Here is a 15,000-nt window from a genome sequence, read left to right as displayed (position 1 = left end):
GCAATCATGTTGTGAGGCGAGATTCCAAAGGCTAAACGTGAGAGGCTGCAGGGTCGACTCAGAGAGGTCTATGCATGTGAGAGGCTGAAAGCAAGGTCGACTCGGAGCGGTCTATGCATCGGGCGCGCTTGGGGCGACTACCAGTGCCAACCCCTTATCCCGCGACGCGTCCGACAAAGAGAACGTTCCAAGGCGGCAGAGGAGGTTACCAGCCGAAGGATGCAGTAGCAATAACAGGTATAGTTCCGCGGCGGCCGAGAAGACTCACCGCATAGGAATCGGGATGCGAGGCGAGGGATGCGGCGGGAAGGCCCCGACGGCTAAACGGAAGAGGCTGCAGGGCCGCCTCGGAATGGTCCAAGCATCGGATGCGATTGGGACGACTACCAGTGCCAACCCCTTATCCCGCGATGCGTCCGATACACAGATAGTTCCAAGGCGGCCGAGGAGCCTCACCGCATATCAATCGGGGTGCGAGGCGAGGGATGGGGCGGGAAGGCCCCAACGGCTAGACGGAAGAGGCTTCAGGGCCACCTCGGAATGGTCCAAGCATCGGACGCGCTTGGGGCGACTGCCAGTGCCAACCCCTTATCCCGCGATGCGTCCGATACACAGATGGTTCCAAGGCGGCCGAGGAGCCTCACCGCATAGCAATCGGGGGTGCGAGGCGAGGGATGGGGCGGGAAGGCCCCAACGGCTAGACGGAAGAGGCTTCAGGGCCGCCTAGGAATGGTCCAAGCATCGGACACGCTTGGGGCGACTACCAGTGACAGCCCCCTATCCCGCGATGCGTCCGATACGAAGATGGTTCCAAGGCGGCCGAGGAGCCTCACCGCATAGCAATCGGGGTGCGAGGTGGGGGATGCGGCGAGATGGCCCCAACGGCTAGACGGAAGAGGCCACAGGGCCGCGTCGGAATAGTCCAAGCATCGGACGCGCTTGGGGCGACTACCAGTGACAACCCCTTATCCCGCGATGCGTCCGATACGAAGATAGTTCCAAGGCGGCCGAGGAGCCTCACCGCATAGCAATCGGGGTGCGAGGTGGGGGATGCGGCGAGATGGCCCCAACGGCTAGACGGAAGAGGCTGCAGGGCCGCCTCGGAATAGTCCAAGCATCGGACGCGCTTGGGGCCACTACCAGTGACAACCCCTTATCCCGCAATGCGTCCGATACGAAGATAGTTCCAAGGCGGCCGAAGAGCCTCACCGCATAGCAATCGGGGTGCGAGGTGGGGGATGCGGCGAGATGGCCCCAACGGCTAGACGGAAGAGGCCACAGGGCCGCCTCGGAATAGTCCAAGCATCGGACGCGCTTGGGGCGACTACCAGTGACAACCCCTTATCCCGCGATGCGTCCGATACGAAGATAGTTCCCAGGCGGCCGAGGAGCCTCACCGCATAGCAATCGGGGTGCGAGGCGAGGGATGCGGCGAGATGGCCCCAAAGGCTAGACGGAAGAGGCTGCAGGGCTGCCTCGGAATAGTCCAAGCATCGGACGCGCTTGGGGCGACTACCACTGCCAACCCCTTATCCCGCGATGCGTCCGATACACAGATAGTTCCGAGGCGGCCGAGGAGGTGGGGGATGCAGCGAGATGGCCCCAACGGCTAGACGGAAGAGGCTGCAGGGCCGCCTCGGAATAGTCCAAGCATCGGACGCGCTTGGGGCGACTACCAGTGACAACCCCTTATCCCGCGATGCGTCCGATACACAGATAGTTCCGAGGCGGCCAAGGAGCCTCACCGCATAGCAATCGTGGTGCGAGGTGGGGGATGCGGCGAGATGGCCCCAACGGCTAGACGGAAGAGGCTGCAGGGCCGCCTCGGAATGGTCCAAGCATCGGATGCGCTTGGGGCGACTACCACTGCCAACCCCTTATCCCGCGATGCGTCCGATACACAGATAGTTCCAAGGCGGCCGAGGAGCCTCACAGCATAGCAATCAGGGTGCGAGGCGAGGGATGCGGCGAGAAAGCCCCAACGGCTAGAGGGAAGAGGCTTCAGGTCCGCCTCGGAATGGTCCAAGCATCGGACGCGCTTGGGGCGACTACCAGTGACAACCCCTTATCCCGCGACGCGTCCGATACACAGATAGTTCCAAGGCGGCCGAGGAGCCTCACCGCATAGCAATCGGGGTGCGAGGCGAGGGATGCGGCGAGAAGGACCCAACGGCTACACGGAAGAGGCTTCGGGGCCGCCTCGGAATGGTCCAAGCATCGGACGCGCTTGGGGCGACTACCAGTGACAACCCCTTATCCCGCGACGCGTCCGATACACAGATAGTTCCAAGGCGGCCGAGGAGCCTCACCGCATAGCAATCGGGGTGCGAGGCGAGGGATGCGGCGAGAAGGACCCAACGGCTACACGGAAGAGGCTTCGGGGCCGCCTCGGAATGGTCCAAGCATCGGACGCGCTTGGGGCGACTACCAGTGACAACCCCTTATCCCGCGACGCGTCCGATACACAGATAGTTCCAAGGCGGCCGAGGAGCCTCACCGCATAGCAATCGGGGTGCGAGGCGAGGGATGCGGCGAGAAGGACCCAACGGCTAGACGGAAGAGGCTTCGGGTCCGCCTCGGAATGGTCCAAGCATCGGACGCGCTTGGGGCGACTACCAGTGACAACCCCTTATCCCGCGACGCGTCCGATACACAGATAGTTCCAAGGCGGCCGAGGAGCCTCACCGCATAGCAATCGGGGTGCGAGGCGAGGGATGCGGCGAGAAGGACCCAACGGCTAGACGGAAGAGGCTTCGGGTCCGCCTCGGAATGGTCCAAGCATCGGACGCGCTTGGGGCGACTACCAGTGACAACCCCTTATCCCGCGACGCGTCCGATACACAGATAGTTCCAAGGCGGCCGAGGAGCCTCACCGCATAGCAATCGGGGTGCGAGGCGAGGGATGCGGCGAGAAGGACCCAACGGCTAGACGGAAGAGGCTTCGGGTCCGCCTCGGAATGGTCCAAGCATCGGACGCGCTTGGGGCGACTACCAGTGACAACCCCTTATCCCGCGACGCGTCCGATACACAGATAGTTCCGAGGCGGCCGAGGAGCCTCACCGCATAGCAATCGGGGTGCGAGGCGAAGGATGCGGCGAGAAGGACCCAACGGCTAGACGGAAGAGGCTTCGGGTCCGCCTCGGAATGGTCTAAGCATCGGACGCGCTTGGGGCGACTACCAGTGACAACCCCTTATCCCGCGACGCGTCCGATACACAGATAGTTCCAAGGCGGCCGAGGAGCCTCACCGCATAGCAATCGGGGTGCGAGGCGAGGGATGCGGCGAGAAGGACCCAACGGCTAGACGGAAGAGGCTTCAGGGCCGCCTCGGAATGGTCCAAGCATCGAACGCGCTTGGGGCGACTACCAGTGACAACCCCTTATCCCGCGACGCGTCCGATACACAGATAGTTCCGAGGCGGCCGAGGAGCCTCACCGCATAGCAATCGGGGTGCGAGGCGAGGGATGCGGCGAGAAGGACCCAACGGCTAGACGGAAGAGGCTTCAGGGCCGCCTCGGAATGGTCCAAGCATCGGACGCGCTTGGGGCGACTACCAGTGACAACCCCTTATCCCGCGACGCGTCCGATACACAGATAGTTCCGAGGCGGCCGAGGAGCCTCACCGCATAGCAATCGGGGTGCGAGGCGAGGGATGCGGCGAGAAGGACCCAACGGCTAGACGGAAGAGGCTTCAGGGCCGCCTCGGAATGGTCCAAGCATCGGACGCGCTTGGGGCGACTACCAATGACAACCCCTTATCCCGCGACGCGTCCGATACACAGATAGTTCCGAGGCGGCCGAGGAGCCTCACCGCATAGCAATCGGGGTGCGAGGCGAGGGATGCGGCGAGAAGGACCCAACGGCTAGACGGAAGAGGCTTCAGGGCCGCCTCGGAATGGTCCAAGCATCGGACGCGCTTGGGGCGACTACCAGTGACAACCCCTTATCCCGCGACGCGTCCGATACACAGATAGTTCCGAGGCGGCCGAGGAGCCTCACCGCATAGCAATCGGGGTGCGAGGCGAGGGATGCGGCGAGAAGGACCCAACGGCTAGACGGAAGAGGCTTCAGGGCCGCCTCGGAATGGTCCAAGCATCGGACGCGCTTGGGGCGACTACCGTTGCCAACCCCTTATCCCGCGATGCGTCTGATACACAGATAGTTCCGAGGCGGCCGAGGAGCCTCACCGCATAGCAATCGGGTTGCGAGGCAGATTATTGGGAAGGGAACCCCCTGGGATGCGGCTCAAGCAGTGCCCAAAGGGACTGGAATGCGGAATCACATCGAGAGACCCAAATGCTATACGAGGGCTCAAATCGAATTATCGATTTGGCCACGACATGGACGCATCGGAACGACTACCTTTGCCGAACCACTCGCAATTGCATCCATACCGAAACCAATAGACATTTCCGTTAGAGCCCTCGCATAGCATTCGGGAATCTCGCATGCCCCTCTAAATCGACCAATGCTGGCGCTCAATGAAAATCCGAGCGCTACCACCGTTCGAGCGCCAGCATTGGTCGAGTTAGAGGGGCACGGGGGAGAATGCTCCAGTCAACACCTCCCCTATATAAGTTATTTGTCCGATTCTCGCACAACCGTAGTCTGCCTCGTCGAATCAAACAACGGTCCCAGATTCCGACTTCCGTTCCGTAGAGACCCAAAAGCTAGATGGAGGCTCGCAAGAAAGAGAGTCGGCGCATAGCAATCGGGTTTCTCGAACGTTTAGGGACCGAGCTCACTTGCGGATAGGGCAAAATCCGCCAAGCAACCCAAAAGCTAGACGGGGGCTCGAATCGAATCGCCTAGGCGGCCACAACAACGACGTGTTGGATCGACTACCAGTGCCAAACCATTCAGCAAGACTAGTCTGTGTCGAGGCCGGATAGAGATTCTCAGAGAGCGCCCGCATAGCATTTAGGAGACCTGCCGCGTCCCTCACACTCGACAAATGGTGGTGCACGTTTATAAATCCGAGCGATCCCAACCCTTTCAAGCACCAACATCGGTCGAGATAGAGGGGCACGGAGGGGGCTGCGTGAGACAACACAGTCCCCTATATAAGTTATTTGTCCGATTCTCACACATCCGAAGAATGGTCATCAAATCGGACAACAGCCCAAACTTCCGACTTCCGTCCCAGAAAGCCCAAGAGCTATCTAAAACGTTCATGGCCGGAACTCGATCGCGGCTATACCAGTCCGCCAAGCAACCCAAAAGCTAGACTGGAGCTCTAGTCGAATCACCTCTGTGGCCATTGCAAGGACGTGTTGGAGCGACTACCATTGCCGAACCATTCCGCAGGTCGAGTCCATACCAAGGCCGCATAGAGATTCACGATGAGCTCCTGCATAGCAATCAGGAGACTTGCCGTGTCCATCACAATCGATAAATCCTGGTGCAAGATTTTTGCATCCGAGCGCTCCAACCAGTCGAGCACCAGCATCAATCGACATAAACGGGCACGGGGGGAGGATGCTCGAGAACACTACCTCCCCTATATAAGTTATTTGTCCGATTCTCAAGCAGCCGAAGTCTGGTCATCGAATCGGGTCAAAGACCACAACTTCCGACTTTACCCACAATGCAAGTCATCGAATCGAACATCGGCCCCCGAGTCGGACTCCATGCGTATGTCAGGTCATCGGACCCAAATTCCGCCTTCCTGCGCATGGCGGGCCATCAATATCAACTCGGTCATCGGACCCAAACTCCGCCTTTTTGCGTATGGCACGCCTTCAAATCGGTCATCGGACCCAAATTCCGCCTTCCTGTGCATGGCGGGCCATCAACATCAACTCGGTCATCGGACCCAAATTCCGCCTTTCTGCGCATGGCACGCCATCAACTCGGTCATCGGACCCAAATTCCGCCTTCCTGCGCATGGCAGGTCATCGGACACAAATTCAGACCTCGCCAATATGCCTACGTATCGAATCGGTCATCGGACCCAACTTTCGACTTCATCCATACTGTAGGGTCTTTGAGGTTGGCGCGGTGCGCTCAACCCAGGGAGTCGACCCATCGAAGCATACACCTCCCCTATATAAGCTATTTGTCCGATTCCCACACCTGTGTAGTTTGCACCTCTGACCAGGACATCGACCCCAACTTCCGAACTCGACTGCAACGACGGCACCAGCGCCTTGGTGCGCACCTTGCGACGCACAGTCCCAACATTCGCCTTCCTGCACATGGCAGGTCATCGGACCCAAATTCCGACCTCGCGAGTATGCCTACATATCGAATCGGTCATCGGACCCAACTTCCGACTTCATCCATACCGTAGGGTCTTTGAGGTTGGCGCGGTGCGCTCAACCCGGGGAGTCGACCCAACGAAGCATACACCTCCCCTATATAAGCTATTTGTCCGATTCCCACACCTGTGTAGTTTGCACCTCCGATCAAGACATCGACCCCAACTTCCGAACTCGCCTCCAACGACCGAACCAGCGCCTTGGTGCGCACCTTGCAACGCACAGTGCCAACATTCGCCTTCCTGCACGTGGCAGGTCATCGGACCCAAATTCCGACCTCGCGAGTATGCCTACATATCGAATCGGTCATCGGACCCAACTTCCGACTTCATCCATACCGTAGGGTCTTTGAGGTTGGCGCGGTGCGCTCAACCCGGGGAGTCGACCCAACGAAGCATACACCTCCCCTATATAAGCTATTTGTCCGATTCCCACACCTGTGTAGCTTGCACCTCCGATCAGGACATCGACCCCAACTTCCGAACTCGACTAAAAAGACCGCACCAGCGCCTTGGTGTGCACCTTGCAACGCACAGTGTCAACATTCGCCTTCCTGCACATGGCAGGTCATCGGACCCAAATTCCGACCTCATGAGCATACCTACTAATCGAATTGGTCATCGGACCCAACTTCCGACTTCATCCATACCGTAGGGTCTTTGAGGTTGGCGCGGTGCGCTCAACCTGGGGAGTCGACCCATCGAAGCATACACCTCCCCTATATAAGCTATTTGTCCGATTCCGACACCTGTGTAGTTTGCACCTCCGCTCAGGACATCGACCCCAACTTCCGAACTCGCCTGCAACGACCGAACCAGCGCCTTGGTGCGCACCAAAAGTGCGCACTTTTGGAGGGCACTTTTGTGCGCTCCAAAGGTGCGCACTTTTGGAGGGCACTTTTCTGCGCTCCAAAGGTGCGCACTTTTGGAGGGCACTTTTTGGAGGGCACTTTTCTGCGCTCCAAAGGTGCGCACTTTTGGAGGGCACTTTTCTGCGCTCCAAAGGTGCGCACTTTTGGAGGGCACTTTTTGGAGGGCACTTTTCTGCGCTCCAAAGGTGCGCACTTTTGGAGGGCACTTTTTGGAGGGCACTTTTCTGCGCTCCAAAGGTGCGCACTTTTGGAGGGCACTTTTTGGAGGGCACTTTTCTGCGCTCCAAAGGTGCGCACTTTTGGAGGGCACTTTTCTGCGCTCCAAAGGTGCGCACTTTTGGAGGGCACTTTTTGGAGGGCACTTTTCTGCGCTCCAAAGGTGCGCACTTTTGGAGGGCACTTTTTGGAGGGCACTTTTCTGCGCTCCAAAGGTGCGCACTTTTGGAGGGCACTTTTTGGAGGGCACTTTTCTGCGCTCCAAAGGTGCGCACTTTTGGAGGGCACTTTTGTGCACTCCAAAGGTGCGCACTTTTGGAGGGCACTTTTCCTGTGCTCCAAAGGTGCACACCTAGGTGAGCACCTTCGACCACACCTTGTAGCACACCAAACTCTGACTTTCGACTTCATCCGCAATGCAGGGTCTTTGAGGTTGGCGCAATGCGCACAACCAGGGGAGTCGACCCATCAAACCCAACACCTCCCCTATATAAGCTATTTGTCTGATTCTCATACATGCGTAGCCTGCAGGAGCAATTAGGACATCGACCCCAACTTTCGGCTTCTAAACGAAAACAAGGTCTTTGAGGTTGGTGTAATGCGAACAACTAGGGGAGTCAACCCATCAAACCCAACACCTCCCCTATATAAGCTATTTGTCTGATTCTCATACATGTGTAGTCTACAGGAGCAATTAGGACATCGACCCCAACTTTTGACTTCTTAACGAAAACAAGGTCTTTGAGGTTGACGTAATGCGCACAACCAGGGGAGTCGACCCATCAAACCCAACACCTCCCCTATATAAGCTATTTGTCCGATTCTCATACATGTGTAGCCTGCAGGAGCCATTAGGACATTGACCCCAACTTTTGACTTCTTAACGAAAACAAGGTCTTTGAGGTTGGCGTAATGCGCACAACCAAGGGAGTTGACCCATCAAACCCAACACCTCCCCTATATAAGCTATTTGTCTGATTCTCATACATGTGTAGCCTGCAACAACGATTAGGACATCCACCCCAACTTCTGAATTCGTCTGCGTTGACCGCACCAAAGGTGCACGCCTTGGTGCTCACCAAAATCCGACTTCCGACTTCTTCTGCTATGCGGGGTCTTTGAGGTTGGCGCAGTGCGCACAACCAGGGGAGTCAACCCACCGAATGCAACACCTCCCCTATATAAGCTATTTGTCTGATTCTCATACATGCGTAGACTGCAGCAATGATTAGGACATCCACCCCAACTTTTGACTTCTTAAACAAGACAGGGTCTTTGAAGTTGGTGCAGTGCACACAACCAGGGGAGTCGACCCATCAAACGCAACACCTCCCCTATATAAAGCTATTTGTCCGATTCTCATACGTGTAGTCTGCAGCAGCGATTAGGACATCGACCCCAACTTCCGAATTCGTTTGCATTGACCGCACCAAAGGTGCACGCCTTGGTGTGCACCCTGGAGTGCACTTTGGTGCTCACCTCGGTGCACACTTTGGTGTGCACCTCGGTGTGCACCAAAGGTGCGCACCTTGGAGCGCACCAAAGGTGTACACTTTGGAGCGCACCACATAGGGTCTTTGAGAGGTTGGCGCAGTGCGCACACCAAGGTGGGTGTTGAGGTGCGTGCCGAGGTGGGTGGGTGCTAGGGTGCGCTCCATGGTGGGTGCCAGGGTGGGTGCGTGCTAGGGTGGATTCCAAAGAGGGTCATAGGGTGGGTGCCAAGGTGGGTTGGTGATATAGTGGGTTCAAAGGTGGGTACTAGGGTGGGTTCCAAGGTGGGTCACAAGTTGGGTGCCAGGATGCGTGGGTGTTAGGTTGGGTGCCAAGGTGGGCTCCTGCGTGGGTGGGTGCTAGGGTGGGTTTCAAGGTGGACGCGAGGGCGGGTGCCAAGGTGGGTAACAAGTTGGGTGTTAGGATGGGTGAGTGCTAGAGTGGGTGCCAAGGTGGGTGGGTGCTAAGGTGGATGCCAAGGTGGTTCACAGGGTGGGTGGGTTCTAGGGTGAGTTCCAAGGTGGGTCACAGGTTCAGTGCTAGGGTGGGTGTCAAGGCGGGTGTCGAGGTGCCTGGGTGCTAGGGTGTGGATGCCAATGTGGGTCATAGGGTGGGTACTAGGGTGGGCTGCAATGTGGGTGCCAAGGTGGGTAACATGCTCGGTGGGTTCTAAATTGGGTGCCAGGGTGGGTGTGCACCCACCTTGCCCGAGGTGGGTGCCAAGGTGCCAGTGTGGGTGGGTGCTAAGGTGGATGCCAAGGTGGGTGAGAAGGTGGGTGATAGGTTGAGTGGTAGGATGGGTGGGTGCCAAGATGGGTCACAGGGTGGGTGCAAGGGTGGGTAGGTGCTAGGGTTGGTGTCAGGGTGGGTGGGTGCTAGGTTGGGTTCCAAGGTGGGTGCGAGGGTGAGTGTCAAGGTGGGTCACAGGTTAGGTGCTAGGATGGGTGAGTGCTAGGGTGCAAAGGTGCCAGGGTGGGTGCTAGGATGGGTCGATGCTAGGGTGAGTGGCAAGGTGGGTCCACAAGTGTCAAGGTGGGTGCCGAGGTGGGTGCCAAGTCGGCGACTGCTATGGTGGATGCCAAGGTGGGTCACGGGGTGGGTGCCAAGTTGCTAGGTTGGGTTCCAAGGTGGGTGCCAACGTGGGTGCTAGGGTGCGTGGGTTAAAGGGTGTGTCACAACGTGGGTGCCAGGATGGGTGCGCACCCACACTGGCCAAGACGGGTGCGGGTGCAAGGTTGGGTTCCAAGCCCGGTCACAGGCTGGGTGCTAGGATGGGTGGGTGCCAAGGTGGGCACCAGGGTGGGTGCACCCACCCTGGCCAAGGTGGGTCACGGGGTGGGTCCTAGGGTGGGTAACGGGGTGGGTACTAAGGTGCGTGCCAAGGTGGGTCATAGGGTGGGTGCCAAGGTGGGCACCAGGGTGGGTGTGCACCAACCCTAGCCAGGGTAGGTCACGGGGTGGTTGTCGGGGTGGGCGTCAAGGAGCCAAGGTGGGTGGCAAGTAGCCAAGTTGCGTGCCAAGGTGGGTGTCGGGGTGGGTGCCAAGGATCCAAGGTGGGTGCCAAGGAACCAAGGTGGGTGTCTGGGTGGGTGCCGAGGTGGGAGCCAGGGTGGGTCCCAAGGTGAGTGCAAAGGTGGGTGCCAGGGTCAAGGTGAGTGCCAATGTGGGTTCCAAGGTGCCAGGGTCAGGGTGAGTGCCAATGTGGGTTCAAAGGTGCTAAGTTGGGTGCGAGGTTGGGTGCGAGGGTGGGTGGGTGCCAAGGTGTGCTAGGTGGAAGCCCGGGTGGGTCGGCATCCCATGGGTGTCGAGTTGGGTGCCTGATGGGTGCTTCTTGTCAAGTTTTAGTCGTCGGGACTCATTTCGAGCCTTAGAGGTCGTTTCTTGTCCGGTTGCCCTGTCTTCGACCTGGGAACCCAATTTTGGTCCTCGGGTCCCATTTTTTTTTGTCTCGCATCCCACTTTTGGCCTGTGGCCTTTTCGGGGTCGATTCTCGTTTTGGGCATCAGAGCATGTTTCTTCTCCTAAAACCCAATATTTGTTTATTAAGTCTCGGAACACATTTTTGTTCTCGTGGACCCATCATGGGTCTTGGAACGCATTTGTGGTCCTTGGGTCCCATTTTGCATCCCGAAACTTGTGTTTTGGTGCTTGATCCCTATTTTGGGTGCCCACCTTGCACCAAGTGCGCACCCGGGGCAAACCGAGCGCCTTGGTGCACCGGGGCAAGATCGAGCGTGCACCCGAGGCGCCCCGAACATGCACCAAGGTGCACTCGGCCCACATGTGAGCGCAGGTCGTTGCGCCCGAGGTGGTGTGTGGGCACCGCGTTGCAGACGGGACACTGCACGCACACGACGCCCCCCTCCAGGTGCACGCACGTAGGCCGGGCCGGGTGCACACCCGACGCCCTAGCAAGGTGCGCGCACCCGGGCAGGGCTCACACTTGGCGAACGGGGCGCACTTCGCGAGGGAGGGTGTGCACCTCGACGGGGGTGGGTGGCCGGGGTGGATTCGCACGTGGGTCGCGGTTTGCTAAGTACACACTGCGACAAGCTCATAACGGGTGCGATCATACCAGCGTTAGTGCACCGGATCCCATCAGAACTCCGCAGTTAAGCGCGCTTGGGCCGGAGTAGTACTGGGATGGGTGACCTCCCGGGAAGTCCCGGTGTTGCACCCTTTTTTAGTTTTTCGCCGGGCGTCGCAATGCTATTTGAATAAACCTTTTGCCCGTTTGCGTTCATCGTCGGGGCCGGGCCGGGCCGGGGTGCGCTGCCCGCACTACCGCGCGCGCGGGGGCGACACCGAGCGCGCACCCGAGGCGCCCCGAGCACACAGGCCACGGTGCAACCCGGGCGTTGTGCGCGCACCCCGGTGCGCCCGAGGTGCTGCGCGCGCACCCAGGTGAAATCGGTGTGCACCTCGGCCAGTGCGCGCTCGGTCGAGTCGCGCACGTTGGCCAAGGTGCACGGTGATGTTTCTTACTCTAAGGTTCCGCACCAGACGCCCGGGACAGGTGAGCGAAGCTGGGCGGGGCCGGGTGCGCGGCCGGGGCAGGTGCACGCAGCTGGAGAGAGCTTTGGAGCACACTTCGGAGCGCACCAATGATGCGCTCCCATTCAAAAGTTTCCTGAAAAGGCAAAAAAAGTTGAGATTATAGAATTTCCCACTTGAGAGATTGTAAAAAAAAAAATTTAAAATGAAGGAAACGCGGGTGCCAAGGTGTGCGCAGCCCAGCCCACCCTGGCGAAGGTGCACGCAAGGTGCGCACCCGAGGCAAACCGGACAATTAACCCAACTTTCGACTTCGCGCGCACCTTGGAGCGCACTTCGGAGCGCTCCTTGGTGCGCACCAATCTTGGGCACCTCGGAGTGCACCATGGCGCCCACCAAGGTGCGCACCCGGGGCAAACCGAGCTCCGACTTCGTGCGCACCTTGGAGCGCACGAAAGGTGCGCACCATGGCGCCCACCAAGGTGCGCAGCCCAGCCAAGGCGTGCGCATCAAGGTGCGCACCCTGGCGAAGGTGCGCACCCCGGGGGCAAACCGAGCTCCGACTTCGTGCGCACCTTGGAGCGCACAAAAGGTGCGCAACCCAGCCAAGGTGTGCGCACCCCGGTCAAACCGAGCTCCGAATCGTGCGCACCAGAGGTGCACGCCATCGTGCGCACCTTGGAGCACACTTCGGAGCCCTCCTTGGTGCGCGCCGATGTTGCGCACCTCGGAGCGCACCCGGGGAAAACAATGCAATTAACCCGACTTTCGACTTCGTGGGCACCTCGGAGCGCTCTCGGGTTCGCACCTCGGAGCACACCGAGGTGCGCACCTTTGATGCGCTGCCTTCACCAATTTCCAGAAAAGGCAAGAAAACATTGAGAAGGTGTGCGCACCGAGGTGCCCACCCTGGCGAAGGTGCACGCGAGGTGCGCACCCGGGGCAAACCGGGCTCCGACTTCGTGCACGCCGCACCTTGGAGCACACTTCGGAGCGCTCCTTGGTGCGCACCAGGGCGCGCAACCCAGCCGAGGTGCCCACCCCGGCGAAGGTGCACGCGAGGTGCGCACCCGGGGCAAACCGGGCTCCGACTTCGTGCACGCCATGGTGCCCACCGCGGCGAAGGTGCACGCGAGGTGCGCACCCGGGGCAAACCGGGCTCCGACTTCGTGCACGCCGCACCTTGGAGCACACTTCGGAGCGCTCCTTGGTGCGCACCATGGTGCCCACCAGGGCGCGCAACCCCCGCCGAAGGTGCACGCGAGGTGCGCACCCGGGGCAAACCGGGCTCCGACTTCGTGCACGCCGCACCTTGGAGCACACTTCGGAGCGCTCCTTGGTGCGCACCATGGTGCCCACCAGGGCGCGCAACCCCGCCGAAGGTGCACGCGAGGTGCGCACCCGGGGCAAACCGGGCTCCGACTTCGTGCACGCCATGGTGCGCACCGCGGCGAAGGTGCGCACCCGGGGCAAACCGGGCTCCGACTTCGTGCACGCCGCACCTTGGAGCACACTTCGGAGCGCTCCTTGGTGCGCACCAGGGCGCGCAACCCAGCCGAGGTGCCCACCCCCGGCGAAGGTGCACGCGAGGTGCGTACCCGGGGCAAACCGGGCTCCGACTTCGTGCACGCCGCACCTTGGAGCACACTTCGGAGCGCTCCTTGGTGCGCACCATGGTGCCCACCAGGCCGCGCAACCCAGCCAAGGTGTGCGCACCAAGGTGCACGCGAGGTGCGCACCCGGGGCAAACCGGGGTCCGACTTCGTGCACGCCGCACCTTGGAGCACACATCGGGGCGCTCCCGGGTTCGCACCGGCGTTGCGCACCGTGGTGGGCACCTCGGAGCACACCAAGGTGGGCAGCGAGGTGCGCACCTTTGATGCGATGCCTTCACTAATTTCCATAAAAGGCAAAAAAAAAACGAGATTTTAAAATTTCCGTTTTGAAAGATAGTGAGAAAAAGGGAATGCTGGTGCCATCTTGAGCCCGCCCTGGTGCGCAGCCCAGCCAAGGTGTGCGCACCAAGGTGCCCACCCTGGCGAAGGGTGCGCGCCCGGGCAATTAACCCAACTTCCAACTTCGCGCGCGCCAGGGTGGGAGCGCACCCAACAACCGGGCCTGGGAAGAGCCAATGCGAGAAACCCCACCAAACGCTCTGACAAAAAAAGAGGGGGCGCTCCAGTAACCCCGCTTCGGAGCGCACCCTGGGCAAACCCAGCCAAGGTGCCCACCCCGGCCAAGGTGCAGGCGAGGTGCGCACCCGGGGCAAACCGGGCTCCGACAACGTGCACGCCGCACCTTGGAGCACACTTCGTAGCGCTCCCGGGGTGCGCACCTCAGAGCACACCAAGGTGGGCAGCGAGGTGCGCACCTTTGATGCGCTGCCTTCACTAATTTCCAGAAAAGGCAAAAAAAAAAAGGAGATTTTAAAATTTCCGTTTTGAAAGATAGTGAAAAAAACGGAACGCGCGTGCCATCTTGAGCCCGCCCTGGTGCGCAGCCCAGGTAAGGTGCCCACCCTGGCAAAGGTGCGCACCCGGGCAATTAACCCTACTTCCGACTTCGTGCGCGCCAGGGTGGCAACCGGGCCTCGGAAGAGCCAATGCGAGAAACCCCACCAAACGCTCCGACAAAAAAAGAGGCGGCGCTCCAATAACCCCGCTTCGGAGCGCAGCCGGGGCAAACCCAGCCAAGGTGCCCACCCCGACGAAGGTGCACGCGAGGTGCGCACCCGGGGCAAACCGGGCTCCGACAACGTGCACGCAGCACCTTGGAGCACACTTCGAAGCACTCCCGGGTGCCCACCGGCGTTGCGCACCGTGGTGGGCAGCGAGGTGCGCACCTTTGATGCGCTGCCTTCACTAATTTCCAGAAAAAGGCAAAAAAAAATGAGATTTTAAAATTTCCGTTTGAAAGATAGTGAAAAAAAAGGAACGCGGGTGCCATCTTGAGCCCGCCCTGGTGCGCAGCCCAGGCAAGGCATGCGCACCAAGGTGCCCACCCGAGGTGCACACCCGGGGCAAACCGGGCTCCGACTTCGTGCAGGCCGCACCTTGGAGCACACTTCGGAGCGCTCCTTGGTGCGCACCATGGTGCCCACCAGGGCGCGCAACCCAGCCAAGGTCTGCACACCAAGGTGCCCACCCCGGCGAAGGTGCACGCGAGG

General features: G+C 59.9%; 1 non-coding gene across 1 annotated transcript; it reads left to right on the top strand.

Moving 5' to 3' along the window:
- Nucleotides 1–11,401: 11,401 nt before the first annotated feature.
- Nucleotides 11,402–11,520, top strand: LOC131870547 (5S ribosomal RNA). Its single transcript, XR_009368853.1, has one exon. It is a non-coding gene; the product is annotated as a 5S ribosomal RNA (ribosomal RNA).
- The last annotated feature ends 3,480 nt before the right edge of the window (nucleotides 11,521–15,000 follow it).

Source organism: Cryptomeria japonica, unplaced genomic scaffold (assembly GCF_030272615.1).
Source record: "Cryptomeria japonica unplaced genomic scaffold, Sugi_1.0 HiC_scaffold_336, whole genome shotgun sequence".
Taxonomy (NCBI): Eukaryota; Viridiplantae; Streptophyta; class Pinopsida; order Cupressales; family Cupressaceae; genus Cryptomeria; species Cryptomeria japonica.
The sequence above is the reverse complement of the archived record's forward strand: the minus strand, read 5'-3'. Positions and strand labels throughout refer to the sequence as shown.